The 16,139-nt window shown below is 35.7% G+C and overlaps 1 pseudogene; it reads right to left on the reverse strand.

Annotated features, from left to right (window-relative positions):
• Positions 1-11,735: 11,735 nt before the first annotated feature.
• LOC119534286 lies at positions 11,736-11,911 on the reverse strand (annotated as a pseudogene).
• Between the last annotated feature and the right edge of the window lie 4,228 nt (positions 11,912-16,139).

A 16,139-nucleotide genomic window follows, 5' to 3' on the forward strand; every position in this document is an offset into this window, starting at 1 on the left:
TGTTCCATGCCCCTCCCCAAAAAGGTGAGCTTTCTTGACCTGCCTAGCAAATGCAACCCTTCAACTAACTCCCCCCTGCAGCCCTGAGCATCTTAAAATCTCCTTTCCTGTGGCTTTTGTCTGGGGTGGGTTGAAATAACGGCCCCAAAGAGAAGTCACTAATCAGAAGCTGTGATCAGTGAATGGGTATGCCCACCCCTGTTCTTGAGGAAGAATATTTTTATGTCCCTTTCTGTCACCAGTGAGCTAGCCAGAGACTGGACCCCATGGTGGCCTGCCATGAGAGTGGGGGATGGGCACCAGTGACCACTGCATAGAGAGAGAATTTATTGGTCTTTACTGTAATTTACCAGCCTCTTCCTCCTGCTCTACACTGGATGCTATAAAGCATTCTACTGGCTTCCAGACTTTCAAAATAGTTGTTTCAGAAATTCCTGCCTGTTTAATAGTTATTCTGGTGGAAGGACAGACTTCTGGAGCTTCCTATTGCACCATCTTCCCACAGTCCTTCCAACTGGCTTTCTGATTCCACATTGCAATCATCCGTTTAGAAATTTCTACTTGTCAAGGTGTGCTACTATATCAAAGAAGATTATCCACAATTATATGAAAAGGTTATTAAGACAGTCCCTATTTTTCCAGCTATACATCTGTATGAGGCCAGAGTTTCTTCATATACCTCAACCCAAAACAACATACTGCAACAGATTGCATGCAGAAGTCAATCCAGCCATCTTCTGTTAAGCCAGACATTAGAAAGATTAGCAAAAACATAAAAACTATGCCACTCTTCTCCTAAGGTTGTGTGTGTGTGTGTGTGTGTGTGTGTGTGTGTGCAAAATATAGCTATTTTGCACAATGTGTTATGTATGTTAACATGTAATGGGTTTATTATTTTTAATATGAGTTTATGTGTAAATATTTTCATGAGTCAATTTTAATTCATGTCAAGATATATATTGATAGATAAGACCCAGAAAAACAAAAGCTTTATGAGAGCCTCAACAGTGTAAAAAAGTTTAAAGAGTTCCTGAAACCAAGATGTTTGATAATCACTGTCTTTAAGCTCTGAATTGGAGCTAAAGATGCGGCTTTTGAAGTGTGGTCCATGAATCACCAGCTTCAGGATTATTAAAAATAATATGTATATATGTATAAACATGTATACAAATGAATATTCCTAGGCCCCTCCATGCACTACTGAAATGGACTCATCAGTCTTAGGGGTGGAAAAATCTACAAGTTTATACAAGTTTCTTTGTGATTTAGATGCACCTACAGGACCCTGCACTAGTTGAGGGTCCTGAGCTCTGGGTCTAGATTGGCCACAATACATTAAATGATTGTGAGTGAGTCCTTTAGCTTCTTGGAAATTTAGTTTTCCACATAATAAATTTGACCCATAGGCTTACCATAATAAAAAATTATTCAGAGAGCCTCAGATAAAAGGCTTTAAAACATCCCACATGATGGAGAACATCTTCTTGACCAAAAGGGGGATGTGAAAGGAAATGAAATAAGCTTCAGTGGCAGAGAGATTCCAAAAAGAGCCAAGAGGTCACTCTGGTGGGCACTCTTACGCACAATTTAGACAATCCTTTTTAGGTTCTAAAGAATTGGGGTAGCTGGTGGTAGATACCTGAAACTATCAAACTACAACCCAGAACCCATGAATCTTGAAGACAATTGTATAAAAATGTAGCTTATGAGGGGTGACAATGGGATTGGGAAAGCCATAAGGACCACACTCCCCTTTGTCTAGATTATGGATGGATGAGTAGAAAAATAGGGAAAGGAAACAAACAAACAAACAAACAGACAAAGGTACCCAGTGTACTTTTTTACTTTAATTACTCTTTTTCACTTTAATTATTATTCTTGTTATTTCTGTGTGTGTTCTAATGAAGGTGTCAGGGATTGATTTCGGTGATGAATGTACAACTATGTAATGGTACTGTGAACAATCGAATGTACGATTTGTTTTGTATGACTGTGTGGTATGTGAATATATCTCAATAAAATGAAGATTAAAAAAAAAAAATCCCACATGTTGCCATTTCTTAAATCACATGTGTTAAAATAAACGACCAAAGTCACATTGCAAAGTGGTATCCCTGATTTTTAAAAGTAGCCTGCTGATCTATTATCTATCAATTTCTAAAATTCACAGTGGATCTTCTTGTCGTTAGTGCTTATTAGCTAGGTTCTAACCCAAAGTGCATTCCCAAGAAACAAAACCTGAAGAGACCCACAGGAAAACATACAAAAGGATAAAAATGAGGACTACCAAAAATTCCCCGAACAACCCAGCTATAAAACTCAGATATAAAATAAAGCTGAAGTGCCAAGGGCCCCTGAAAAATGAAAGCTTTTTAAAATGAGAGATGATCCTTCTGCCTAGGGGCTGCAGAAGGAAAGAGATGTACAATCCCTTTAATGTCCTACCAAGCCCCAAAGTCCAAAGCTCAATTCCCTCAAACCCCCTGAAGGCAAGGCCTGGCCCGGAGTTCTTAAAGCTCACTTGGAAGCAGTCCTTCAAGAGCTTTAAAAGTTAAAAGCACAAACCTTAAACTTAATCTGTTGCTAACACAAACATCCATTCAAATAAGTGCAGCTGCAGGCAGACTGCGTCCTGTCTGCCCTTCGCAGGAGATGGTGGAGCTGTCACTTTTAAATTGAGAGACAGAATAAGGACTCTGGGAGCTTTAGAAGTTCAGTGATAGCTTAGAAGTTCAATGATAGTCTTCAGAGAACCATTCTAATATTTACTGTGAATAGGTTCTCTAGATTTTATCGAAAAATCTCATTTTCATTCAACCTGATTGTTTTAATGTCTAGTTTAATTTGTTGCCCACTTAATTTGCAAATTCACAATTATTCACAATTGCCAAAAGATGGAAGGAACCCAAATGTCCTTCAACTGATGAATGGATAAACAAAATGTGGTATATACATACAATGGGATATTATTCAGCCAAAAAAAGGAATGAAGTTCCGATACATGTGACAACATGAACCTTGAAGACATCATGTTGAGTAAAGTAAGCCAGACACAAAAGGACAAATATTGTATCATTTCACTGACATGAAATAATTAGAATAAACAAATTCATAGAAATAGAATATAGATAATAGAATATAGGTTACCAGGGGCTGGGGTGAGGGTAGGAAATGGGGAGCTAATGCTTAAAATTGTACAGAGTTTCTATTTGGGGTGATGGAAAAGTTTTGGTAATGGATGGTGGTGATGGTAGCACAACACTGTGAAATAACAGCGCTGAATTATACATTTGTGGTTAAAAGGGGACATTTTAGGTTTTTATATATTACTAGAATAAAAATTTTTAAAAATGACAGGACTATACAACACAGGCAGTGAACTCAAATGTTAACCATGGACTAATAGTTAATAGTACAATTATAATCATATCCTTCATCAATTGTAACAAGTGTGCTCCACTCATAAAAGCTGTTAATAGTGGGGAGTGGGAAGTATATGAGAACTCTGTATTAGCTGCATCATTTTTCTGTAAACCTACAACTTCTCTAATAAAAGGAAAAAAATCTCACTTTCAACCTGATTGTTTTAAAGTCCGATTGTGAATGGTAGAAGAGCTGCCAGTTTCAGGACTGTAGCAGCCAAAGGTTTCTGCATTGCCATCCCCCTTTTTTTCTTTTTTGCTGTGTTCATTGGTCAGGATTCAGAGCAAAGAAACAGTTAGGGATTTTGTAGAATGGCCTAGAGCTATATGTAAACAACGTTGGCCTTTGAGTTAATTTTGTATTTATTCTTTATTCTCTGACTTCCTGGGAGCCCTTGTAGACAATGTCTAAAGAATACTTTCTTACATTATTCCAGAGAAGGACTGAGGTTTGAAGAAGCATCTGTGTCTTACAGGATCAAGCTTTTAGGATTCATTGTATGGACTGTTTTTTTTTTTTTTCTTTTTTTTCTTTTTTCCCTGTCCACTAGCTCTTCCCCAATGGGGTAAGTCCTTTCTTCTACTTCACAGTCTTAATGTTGACTTTTGTTTTTAGTCCACCTTATTTAAGCCATTTAGGAGTTATATTGTCATTGACTTGAGTTGTACAGATTGGATATGCTGCAAAAATCTAAAGAAATAGTCATCTTCTTTACCCAGGGGAATGTTAACAGACAAGGGAAAGGGAAAAAAACACTCTGATATTCTAGAAAGCATGTATTAGTTTCTCAGCTCTCTTTTGGGGTGAGAAGGGGGCATTTTTCTTTATTATTAGACCTCATTTCAGTGGAGAGAGTACTCTTTTGAGGGTTGCCAGTCTGAATTTATGAGATAGTTGAATTACAGAATATGTTAGAGAGGTCTTTTCATTAATATCAAATACAGTGGCACAGAGTAGATTATCAAGAGCTGCCTTGTTGACATGGCTAAGGCGTTCAGCAGCATTCTGAAATATTGTGCAATTGTAACTTTATTTAATAAAATAAATAATAATTATGTAGTGTTTTCCATGCATTGCCATGTTTGATCTTTACAGCAATGCTGTTGATTGATAACACTCAGGATGATAAAGCACTTGCTTGAAGACATGCAGCAAAAAAGCAGAGAAGCACTTTCCTTTGCAACTCACCTAACATTTCTATTTAACAAACATGGTGTCATTCAACAAGCGTTTATCCTGCATCTCTTAAATTAAATCACTGAAGAAGTCTTCTCAAGAGATGAGTAATGGAATCTCTGCTCTATTGAGGAAAACAGATATGTAAACCAACCTCAGTAGCAACATATGCAATCAAAAGAAGATGGGACTTTAGACTGTGGGCTGAATATGTACTTAAAATTGACCAGGGAACTTACTATTTCAGGGAGTACTAGAGTGAATTATATTGTAATATGAATGGTCACTCTCTGGTTTGTTTTGTCAATTGAATTTAAACAATCCTGCATTTGCTTAGACTTATAATTCAGATTTTAAATATCTTTCTTATATCATTAGTCTATAAAAAGAAAAGGAAAATTTAACTCAATCCTTTTCCAAGTTAGAGCAAATTCCAAGTGAGTTGGATCCTAATTACATTTTAAGAAAATTTGAAATTTAGCTCCTTTTCAAAGTGAGAGAGAGTATTACCCACAGAGCAACATAGAAAAGTATCTTTTAAATGTTATCTGGCCCATTCATCATCCCTTATAATGATGATCCTCAACTCAACATTTGATAGTCTATATTTTGGTTGGAAGCAGAATCATTTGACCAATTAACCAAGCTTAGCCCCCCGAAGTTACTTTAGAATCCTTTGCCTTACATATTTAATCAGTTGTGAGTAAGCTGTGCATTATCTCAACTAGATCTCTAGAAAAGCATTTCATACAAGCCCTGTCTGCTAAAAGGGGAAGGAGGAGTCCTTTTAGATTTGCAGTACCTTGTCCCAGATTCCTCTAATAGCCTATGGTCAATTCCAAATGTTAAGATTCTTGTTCTATCATATTCTATCTTATGCTCTCCTCTGATAGGAGACACTATCAGGAAGTGGGAAAAGTTTAGGATTCAGAGTAAATAGATTTGGATTCAAATTTTTCTGCCAATTACTAGCTGTGTGATGTTGGACAATTTACTTAACTTCTTTGAGCTTCAGTTTCTTTATTCATAGAATGAGGATGATGATAATATTTTCTTTGCTAGGTTGTTGTGGGGATGAAATAAGATAAATGTATAAAGCACCCATCATAATGTCTAGCACAGTTTAGAAAATCAACAAATTTTAGTTTTATTCCTATCTCTCTCACTAGGTTTCTCATTACCTAGTAATTTGGATTCTAACTGGACTTATCAGTGAACTAGTCCCAGGGTGATCCCTTTAATCCTTCTCTTATGCCCTGTCCCCCCCCACAGCCATCTTTACACGTAATCACCACCTTGCCTAGCCTTTGTTTCTGATTTACTTCTTTCTTTGCCCAAGAAGCCTACTTATCTGCAGAACCATCTCTCTCTATCTTTCCCTTTCATTTATCTCTAGCTCAAAGTCTAACTTGTCCTAGAAGTCTTCCTGATAAAATTAGCAAACAAAGAATTGAACTTTTCCAGTTGTCATGTTTATTAGCTTAACTTCCTACTGAGTTTAATGTTGTTTGTTAAACATGCTGCTTTGTATAGAATAAATACATGGAATATGGAATAAATACATGGAAGTATCTTTTTGCCTATTTGCCCATTCTCTAACAGGCAAATTGTTGGTAAGGAAAGTAAACTGTTCCTGCTAACTCAAACTATTCTGTGAGTGAAGTCAAAGGTACAGAAAGGCCCTGTGATGAGATACTGATAAAAGGAACAGGTCATTATTTCTATATGCTTTAAGCAACTCTAAATTTAATTGATGAAAATACCGGCTATGATTTATTGATAGCAAATGATATTTGACCCTTGAAGAAATAAATACCTCCCTAGGGAAGTGTCCCCCACAACATGGCAGAAATTCACTGAGTACCGAGCCACTACTATCCCCTATAGCACATCTAAGATAGATCAGGGCACAGTACAAAATGTCTCCCTTTATCATTCTCAGGAAAATGTTGTATTGTCAGAAGATCTGCTCACTGTCTACCCAGCATCCTATCCCCACTTCCTCCTTCACAATGGAATGCTGGTTTGGTGTCGGCATCCTCAAAATGCAGCCCATGTGACTTGGGAAAGCTGGCCCCAGTCCCTGCCCCTGGGTGACCTCTGACTACTAAACCAATCATGGTGATCTCAAGTCTCTTTCCTGTGATTGGTTAAGTAACCTGCCCATGTCGACCAATCACACCAAAAGGAAGGAATCTTATTCCATAATTGGAGAAGAAACTCTCATTTGCTCTCTGCTGGATATAAGTGAAGAATAATGTACCCTTATCATATTGACAATTGTGCCCTGACCACTGGGGAAATGTGTTGTAGGAAGAATATAGAGAATATAGACTGGAAAGCAAAAGCAGTGAGATGGAAAGAATCTGGGCTCTGGACTTCTTAGAACTGCTAAATCAAGGCCATACCTAATTTGGAGTTTTTATTATATGAGCCAAAGTATTTTAATATTGTTTAAGTCAGTTGAAAGCATCCTAACTGTTAATGCTGCTGAAAATGGAAGCAAATGGAATAATCTTGAATCTTTAAAATCTTGTTGATGTCTGTGCTGGTTTGTATACATTATGTCCCCCACAAAAAGCCATATTCTTTAATGCAGTCTTGGGGGGGGGGGGGCGACATATTAGTGTTGATTAGGTTGGAACCTTCTGACTGAGTGTTTCCATGGAGATGTGACTCAGTCAACTGTGAGTGAAACATCTGATTGGATAATTTCCATGGAAGTGTTACCCCACCCATTCGGGGTGGGTGTTAAATGGATCACTAGAGTTGTATAAAGGAGTTCACAGACAGAAGGACCTCAGAGCAGCTAAGAGTGACATTTGGAGAGCAGCCAAGAGTAACATTTTGGAGAGCAACTGAGAGTGACATTTTGAAGAGGAGCTGCAGCTAAGAGAGGACAAAGAGCCCCAAGAGCAACATTTTGGAGAATGTAATTTTGAAATGCAACCTGGGAGCACGCAAATGCCAGCCACATGCCTTCCGAGCTAACAGAGGTTTGCCAGACACCAATTGCCATCCTTCAGTGAAAGTACCCTGTTGATGCCTTACCTTGGATACTTTATGGCCTTAAGACTGTAACTTTGTAACCAAATAAACCCCCTTTATAAAAACCAATTCATTTCTGGTGTTTTTCAAATGGCAGCATTTGCAAACCGGGAACAATGTCCAAGCTTAAGGACATTATATAAGTATACATTCTTGGGTGGCACACTTCCTAAGACTATTCTCTCAGCCCATCTGTGGGTGGAAATGGAATGTGTCTATTCAGGTTCAAGTTCCTATTGGGCTCCTTAGCTTTCTGTAAAAGAGCTTCTTGATACTGAAGTCCATGGGTCTGTGTTCAACCAGCAACATATCATTACTTGAATTCAGGTATTTGACATCTCTCAGTTCATTACCACAAAGCTTTTTCCTACTGAAAAATCTACCTTCAAATCAAACACATCAGGAGGGTTATTTTAGTTGAATTGCCAGCTAGTAGGTCATCCCTTTCTTTTCAGGATCCTTGTCATTTTTTGTGTGTGTAGAAGAGCTGCCAAAACCATTATTACTTTAATTCTATACTGTATTATTTATTACCACCCCTCCTTTCCCAGGTGAAATAACTGTCTTCTAGTATGAAGATTAGTAAAACTTGAGCAATTTATTTACTTTTAAATTAAGAACATTACAAATTATGTTTCTCCAAAAAGAAAATTTCCCCAAAAAGAGTGCTTGAGAGTTCTTCACAAGAATTCTTAAATTTTGTTTTTATTTCAATGACATCCTAGAAAACTAACTAATATAAGCAGATTTGGGATCATTTGGATTATCATTTGATAACTGAAACTGCCCCACAGTTTCACTGTCTGAGTTTATGGTTGTGCTGTAATAGAGTTGATGCCATGTGGAACTTTTTGAATTGTTGCCAGGTGGGTTTGATACATTGAGGGGGTCTCTCACCAAAGGAAGTCCAAATAGTATCATAACAGGCCATCTGAACTGGGTGCCCCAATAGTCTAATTAGGGAAAAATGGAGAAAGAATTGAGCCATCAACTGATATATCATGTCAAACTTAAAAGAACTTTGTCTTAGCACTCAATTCCATCTTAATGTTCTGAGCACGACTTAGTTTCAAACATGACCATTCATCATATTAAACTGGCTACCTAGGCATGTTTTTGTTTTTGTTTTGTTTTTAATAGTTAACATTTATTAGCCTGAGAGTTTTACATGGTGTTTTAGTTTCCTAGGCTGCTCCAGCAAATACCATGAAATGGATTGTCTTAAACAAAGGGAATTTATTAGCTTACAGTTTTAAGGCCAGGAAAATGTCCAAATCAAGGCATCATTAAAGTGATGCTTTTTCTTGAAGACTGGCTGCCAGCAATTCTTCACTCCTCTGCCACATGGCAGGACACTTGGTGGCATCTGCTGGTCTCTACCTTCTGGGTTTTGTTGACTTCAGCTTCTTGCTTCCCTCCCTATCTCTCTCTTTGTCTGAACATCATTCTCTTATAAAGGACTCCAGTAAGAGGATTAAAGTCCATTTTGAATGAGGTGTGCCACACCTTAACTGAAGTAGCCTCATCAAAAGTCCTACTTACAATGGGTCCACACCTACAGGAATGGATTAAATTTAAGAACGTGTTTTTCTGGGGTACATATAGTTTCAAACCACCACACATGGATTACTTCATTTTATATTACAATGTATCTTTGAAGTAGGAACTATTATTTCATTCCTGTTTTACAAATGAGGGAAGTAAGTGCTGGAAAGTTCACATAGCTAGCTAACAAGGGTCAGTGTTGGGTATACAGACCCAGATCCTATGCCAAAGCCCCTGCTGTTTACTGAGCTCTTGACTACTAACCAATCCATCAATAAGTCCTATCAGTTCAACTTCAAAACATCTCTCTCACAATCAGCTACTTCTCACCTCCTCCACAGCTACCAGCCCAGCCCAGTCACCATGATTATCAGTCTGAACTATCACAGATGGCTCCTAACTGGTTCCCCACTGCCACTCCTGTCTCTGTACAGCCCATTCTCACACAACAGCCTGAGTGACCTCTTAAGTCTTAAACATGTTACTCTCCTGCTTATTTCCCCAGCGGCTTCTCATCACAAGGCCCTAAGTGAGCTGGCCCCTCCCTTCCTGTGCAAACTTGTCTCTTCTTACACTCTCCTGCCTCACAAAGTTCCAGTCACATGGGCTTCATTCCGAAGTGGGAACAGCTCACTTTCCAAACGAGAGCTTTCCCACTGGCTATTTTCTCTATTTCAGAAACGCTCTTTTTTATTTTCCAATGACCGTCTCCTTCTCATCCTTCAGTCCTCTGCTCAAATAACCACACTCCCCCTTGACCAACTTTCAACTTATTCTGGGAGGGGTGGAGATGTATGTGCATATGTGTATATGAGGAGAAGGCAACTTGCCTTTATGTCTCCTCAGCCATGTCTTAATATATTTTATTATTCCTTAGGGCTGGTCATTTCTGCTTTCCTCTGTTATATTTGAATTTTTCATAATTTCAATCTCTCAAACTAGCTTATCTCAAAACATTGTTACCTCAACCCGTTGACCATCATAATTCCTCTGCATTGACAATGAAACTGAAGTTAAAAAGAAATGAAGTGAATTACCCAAAATCATTAAGCTAATAAGTGGCAAGGCTGAAACGTACAATTTTAAGTTCCATTCAGTGCTTTTTCACTCAGTGTTCACAGTTGTCAGTAAGCAGTTTATTAGGGGACAAGTTATATATCAATTTCAAGCTCAAATTTATTGATTTTATATTTATAGAGTACTATTCAAAAGAATGTTTTAAAAGCAATTTTACGTCTATTTTCTTATTTTTTTTTCATAAAAATATCCAGGTAGGTAAGAGGTCAAATTATTTCCATCTTATAGATGAAGGGGGGTTGAGAGGTTAAGTGACTGACTGAAAACATAGGTCTTGAGTTCCAGTTGTAATATTTTCCCATTAAACTATTCTGCCTAATTAACCAAATAAAAATATTCAAATGAACTATAAATACACAAAAGACCTAGGATAAATAAGAACAGTTAAAAAAAGTGTAACTACATTACACTTTGGGTTTATTTGTTTAAGGGCTATCATAAGGAGACAGCATATATTTTAGGATTCCCTTGTATGAAAAGCATAAGGTCAAAAAGGAACATACCAGAAATCACAAAATTATAAAATCATAAAGGAAAGCCTGGATCAAGGAAGCACTCTTCAAAAGGAGACAGACATGGCTATTAAAAAGTTGGAATATATGTAATCTTTAAAATGAATGTTAAAGAGGACAACTTGACATCCCATAATGATGGAATCTTGGAATAGACGGAGTACAGGCGTGAGCATCAATTTCATGTTCCTAAGATCAAGACAAAAGATTTAAACATTTATCCAATAATTTAGTGTAAACCAATCCCCACTCTTTTTATATTCCAAAAGTAGGATTTTTGACCATAATAATGATTATACCCAGGAAACTGCACCTGACTCAAGAGTCTGCTTCACCCACTTTACTTGGGGTTGATTTTGCCTTACAGAGAAACAATCATTAAAATTTCTCTTCTCTCTCCAAGATCTTAAAAATAATCAACCATGATGTAGAAATACAGAAAGTCCTATATCAAGTAATACATGAAAAATAGAAGTCAAAATGATATATATGCACACTGACAGCAAGTGCACTGGTATACCCTGTACCAAATTACACTGCAGAGTTTACAAACTCTGTAAACTGGTGATGGAGGACAGTAGTTTCCAAGGAACATAGTTAATCAGACCCTCAAAGTGACATAGAAACCTGTATTTTTAACAAAAGACTCAGTGATTCTAGGTTTAGATTAAAAGTATGGTTTAGGAAAAGCAATTCTAACCTTACCATGTGTTAGATAAAATACACAATAAAATTAAATTATAAGTCATGGAACTGAACTAAAAAACCCAAATTCTCTACACAAAGTATTAACGGATATCTAAATACAATATGGTTTAAAAAATGAGATAAAATAAAATTGTGTATATGTAGTTGTATTCATAAAGATAAATATGCTAACCAAAAGCTATACAACAATTGAAACATTAATGGCAAATTCAAAGACAAGTGAAGATAGTACTCTGAATTCACATTTTATTGAGCGTCAAAACCCACCAATTTTTTAGTTCTTTTCTTATACATTATTCTGTATCCACATTCTCTGCATCCATTGGATCCCTGGATTTTATTTCATTTTCTGTTTGACATTCTCCACAGATATTGATCATTGGCTGCTGCTTTGGGGGTTGCATGTCCTTCTGGGTGTCCATTGTTAGTCCACAGCACAGAGAAACCCTCTCACTCAGGGATTGCAAACAGTACCCAGTATGTGGCTAGGCTTGTTTTTTGTGGTTTTGTTCATATTTAATCAATTTTTTTGTCTTATATGTGAATATATAAAACTATAAGCACATAGCATTTACACCTTGTTTATCTAAGTACACATTCAACAACATCTCAGCTTTATCCCTGACAAGGTGCATGATCCTGGGCAAATTACATAACTTCCTTTTTCCCCAGTTTCCTAATCTATAGAAAATTATCCAATCCTTAGGTTAATCTATGTAATGCACTCAGAAGAGTACCTGGAATTATAGTAAGCACTGTATGAGTTAGAGCTACTCTAACTACTATTACACTATTACTGCTACTGCAAATAAAATAATTTAAGCCTACACTGAAAGTTCACAAGAATTTTTTCCTTTTACATGGATGCACTGGAGTATGATGTCTTCCTTTTGTCATTCACTGCTAGAATGCTCAGAGTCAAATCTGTGGCTCATCAGAAGCAAGAGTGCAGGTCATTATAATATGTCTACTTTGGCCTTATTCTGGGCTCCATTTATGTGCCTACTCATATTTTCCTTTCTTCTTTGCTCACACCTTTAATTTATGAGATCTTGCATTTATGTGCCTTTGTGAGGTAGCTTAAATTCTTTTTGGAACAGAAGGGGTGGTACATAAAAATCAATAAAAATCACATCCACTCTTAGACCGTGTGAAAGTAGGGCATATAATAGACAATAAGGCTCACTGGGACATATTACCACATACAGAAAGGATCTCAGAACTAATTTCCTGAACTGCAAGATATTTTCTCAGGAGTAGGAGTAATATAATTGACCACAATTATCTTCTGTCTATTATATGAATGTTGCAAGTGTTTATTCCATTTCTGCAGAAAATCCTGATGTAGTATATTTTTATCATGTTTTTTTTCCTTAAAACTCTCTCACAATGAGTTCATTTAGAAGGGTTAATGTTTGTCTCTTTTTATTTATATTTCTAAATTTTTGATGAATTCTTTATTTTTATTGAGAGAGAAATAAAGGAATTTATAGAGAAAATGCCATGATTCAAATCTAGAAGAACAGAATACTGTTTGTAACTAACATTTATATAATTTCCCTTTCCTGATCTTTCTGCTCCATTTTTCTAGGCCAGATTTCAACCTTAAATATTTTGTACTGAGATAAATGAATACCTTGCAAGGCATTTTTCACTGCCTATCAGAATTTGTTAAGTGAGATGAGAAACAACATGATTCAGCAGGTGTTGAAATTTGCTACTTATAGTCCTATTTGCTACTTATACCTATCAGCAGATCTAGAACTAATTTTGCTTTTAAAGCAATTATCACTTCGTGTTGGGAGTTGAAATGGAAGAGAGAAAGGAAGTGATAACTTCACTTTCGAGTGTCATCCATATCCATAAGAATAATTATTCTCCAATTAAAATTCCCTACTCACCCTGATATCACACTAAGTTCATTTAATTTTCCTCCAGCTGTATTTTTTGATATGTGATTAAGACAATGTACAGAGAATTGAACTTGAGGACCTCAAAAAAATGGAACTTGAGGCACTTCAAATAATAAATAACTTTTAAATGTATCTTTGTGTTCTTCCACATCCAACCAGTTCAGATGTGATACCATGGATTTATGCAAGCAGATAATCTCTTCTTTTATTAATTATTTGTAATTTCTGCCTGCTGGGCTTTCCTATAAGCATAACAGCAGAATATTTATTCTCTCAATATTGCCATCTGTTGCTTTATGTAATCAAAGTCTGCCTTCCGCTGGTAACATAAAGTGAGATAGCTTCAAAAGGCTTTTTGCAGTGTCTTGTTAAATGCAATAACCAACTTTAGGTTTTCTTAAGACTGGCACAACACAAATAATTTTGAAATATAGGGGTTGTGGTTCTTTCTGATCTGTGAATCAGCCTATTTCAAAAATGAAATGTGGTGTGGTGATATGAATAGTGTTAATATATGTGCAGCACGTGTTTACCAACATCTTCCCTCCACTTCTCATGTATGAGTATCCCGACACTAACAGTGTACCTCCTGGCTTCACTGGAATCCCAACAGCCAAGTTTTTAATTTCAAGAACTGGCAGTCTATATATGAGACAGGAAATAGTTGGAAAGATTTGTTAGTAGGCAGATCCAGTTAATGGGTAGTTATCTTTATGATGTGTTTTGAGTATCTCCTTTCCTACTGGCCCTGGTGGTCTATTTGAAATAGACTCATTCTTCCCAGTTAAATAGTTCAGAGTTATCTATTAAAATTTTATTATTCTTTGAAGGGTGGCATAAGCTACTATTAATCATTGGAATTAATGTATGAGATTATTCAAAATGAATACATGTTTCTTTCTCCTCCCCATACTCAAATTCTACCTCACTCCTGTTTATTCTTCCAGAAATTTTCTATGCATATGCAAGCATTTGGTTTCAGATTAAATGTTTTCAAATGGGACAATCCAAATATATATATTTTAAAAGATAATAGTCTTTTTCTCTGTACTCCCCTTCATTATTCAACTCCCTAGGGGAAATCAATATTAACAGATTTCTCAATTCTCAGATAAAAGCAAATATTTTTTAAAATGGGAGGATAAATACACATTATTTTGCATTTTTTCTCATTTAACAATGCATGGACATCTCCAAAAATAATAGATATAAATCTTATTGTTTTCTCTTTAACAACTGCATAATATTCCTTAGAAGGAATACACCATAATAAATTGCCACTACAATAATCTTGTAATAAACAACCTTATGCAATAATTTTACATTCAATACTTCCATATACTTCTATACTTCTTACATTATATACTTCTATAAGGTGGAATCATCAAAGTGAGACTGCTGGATGAAAGAATATGTATATATTACATATTCAGTGATACTGCCAGATTTCAAAAGTGTGGCAATTCATCCTCAAACTCTCACCAGAAATGTCTGAGTGTGACTGTTTTTCTACATCCTTGAAAGCACTGAATATTATCATCCTTTCTAATTTGCCTGCTGCTTTTAAGTTAGGTTGAACATTTTTTGTGATTATTGGCCAATTGTACTTCCTCCTTTGTGAGTTAACTATTTGTATCCTTTGTAAATTTTCTATTGGACTGCTTAATAATAATAATAATGATAGTAACAACAATACATTTATAGAACTTATCGTATATGGATGGAATAATCCTCTGTCATGTATGTTGAAAATATTTTTTCCTAGTCAAAAGATGTGACAAGCAACTTAGAGTGGCGCTGGTTTCTGGAGTCAGACTCTCTGGGTTCATTTGCAATATGTTGATGATAAGAGTTCATAGGATAGGATGAGGATTAAATGAATTAATAAATGTAAAATACCTAATCCAATTTTTTTGTTTGCTAGAATTACTTTTTTATAATACTTCTTGCCTTACAAATTTTAATTGTTATATAAAAGTCTATGTTTATTAGTTTTCTTAATGGCTTCTGAGTTTCCTGTCTTGCTTATGAGGATTTCCTCTGCTCTCCAATTATGCAAATTAATAGCTTTATTCTTTATATTAAATCTATACATAATTTATTTCTGTATGTGTAGGGATGCAGGGGATAAATCTTGATTTTATTTTGTAGATGATTAGCCTATTATATTTCTAATATAGTAAATAAACCAAACTTTACCCCATGAAATGGAATGCCATTTTTGTCATTTATTAGGCTCCCATATGTACTGGAGTCTTTTTCTTTATTCTCTATTCCACTATTTCATTTATCTATTTCTAATATTTTTTATCACAGTAGTATTATAGTAGGTTTAACATCTTACAAGGCAAGTCCCATAACAAAATTCTATTTTTCAGAGTCTTGGCTTTCAGAGTCAGATACTTTCAAGCAGCCTTTAAAATGTCACTCAGCTCCCAAATAGGCGAATTTGAATTGTATTAAAATTACGTCTTAATTTGGAAGAGTAACATTTTTACAATATTAAAATCATTTTTACAATATTAAAATTCAGGATCAGGGAATATCATTCAGTTTGTTCAAGTATTGATTTATACTTGTGTTCTTTAATACCATTTTGTATTTTTCTTCATGTATATTTGTCATAATTTTTGCTATTGTGAATGACATTTTTTCCTGTTATCTATTTCTAATTGGCTATTGCTAGTATAAAGAGAAATTAAATATTTTTGTATATTACCTCAAATCCATTCATTTT

Source organism: Choloepus didactylus, chromosome 5 (assembly GCF_015220235.1).
Source record: "Choloepus didactylus isolate mChoDid1 chromosome 5, mChoDid1.pri, whole genome shotgun sequence".
Classification (NCBI taxonomy): Eukaryota; Metazoa; Chordata; class Mammalia; order Pilosa; family Megalonychidae; genus Choloepus; species Choloepus didactylus.